Genomic DNA, 1,286 nt, shown 5'->3' with positions numbered 1-1,286 from the left:
TGGCAAAGTTTTGTAATAGCTGCCAAGATGATTTTGATATCTTACCCACTCCAGTGTTGATGGCCTATAGGAGAGCAGAGCATGAAGCCACTGGATACACTCCAGCAAAGTTGATGTTTGATCGGGAACTTCGGTTTCCAGTGGATCTGTTAACAGGACGCCCACCTTATGAAGAGTTGCCTGAAAATGTGTCAGAATTTGTGAAAGTGTTGTCCGAAAGGATGGATGATATTCACAATCAAATGTGTTCAAACTCTAAAACGTCTGCTGATTCGATGAAGCTATGTTATGATAACAGATCTACTGAAGTCAGCTTTGTACCAGGAAACAAGGTGTGGTTGTATAATCCCAGGAAGACCAAAGGGAAGTCTCCTAAGTTGTCATCTCCATGGGAAGGCCCATATGACATAGTGGATCGTCTCTCAACGTGATTTTCCGGATAAAATGTGGTCGACGAGGTAAGCCAAAGGTGATGCATGCCAACAGGCTTTGGCATTATCACGGTCCAGGACATTTCAATTGGGACGAAGTGAACAATGGAACAAATGACGCTGCTGAAGACGTGTCACCTAAAAAAGCCACTGTCGAAGAAGAAACTCTACCGGGTTTGAGAAGGGAAACAGTGAAGCCCTTCATGAAGTTAGTACCACTGATGTGACTGTTACGGATAATAGGACATTTCCTGATGGAGCAGATGAAACCCACGTGAAGCAGAAGCCAACGAGATGGAGACCAATATGGAAGAAGATACGTCCCGTAAAATTAAGAGACTTTGTTGAATTTCATTTTGTGTTTGTAAATTCTGTACATTTAATTAAGTTATTGTTAATTATCTATTGGTTTAATATAAGTGGCTATTGTTCGGGACGAACAATACTAAGGAAGGGCAGCGTTACGACAGTGGAAGTCACGTGACGCTGGTAAAACGTGATGAGTTTCTAGAAGGATTGGGGAACATCACGAATAATCCAGTATTTGTTAGGCGCCCTCTATTTTGTATATATAAGACCGGCAGGAAGTGACGCAATAATAATTGCAGATTGAAGAGATAGAGACAGATAATCGAGTCAAGTCGCAAGTAAAGTGCGTGAATATTTGTGAATTATAGCATATGTTTAAGTTAAAGTGACTGTGGAAATTACGTGTATTGCAAAATTGTATTGAGAAAGAATAAACTAGTTTCATTTAAGAAAGAACCTGTATCGCTGAAATTCTTCGGAAAGAATTTTTACAGGAAATTAACCAACGAACACAGAGGCGTAACAATTTGTTTTTTATATAACTGT

The sequence above is a fragment of the Limulus polyphemus genome, unplaced genomic scaffold (assembly GCF_000517525.1).
Source record: "Limulus polyphemus unplaced genomic scaffold, Limulus_polyphemus-2.1.2 Scaffold3174, whole genome shotgun sequence".
Lineage (NCBI taxonomy): Eukaryota > Metazoa > Arthropoda > Merostomata > Xiphosura > Limulidae > Limulus > Limulus polyphemus.
The sequence above is the reverse complement of the archived record's forward strand: the minus strand, read 5'-3'. Positions refer to the sequence as shown.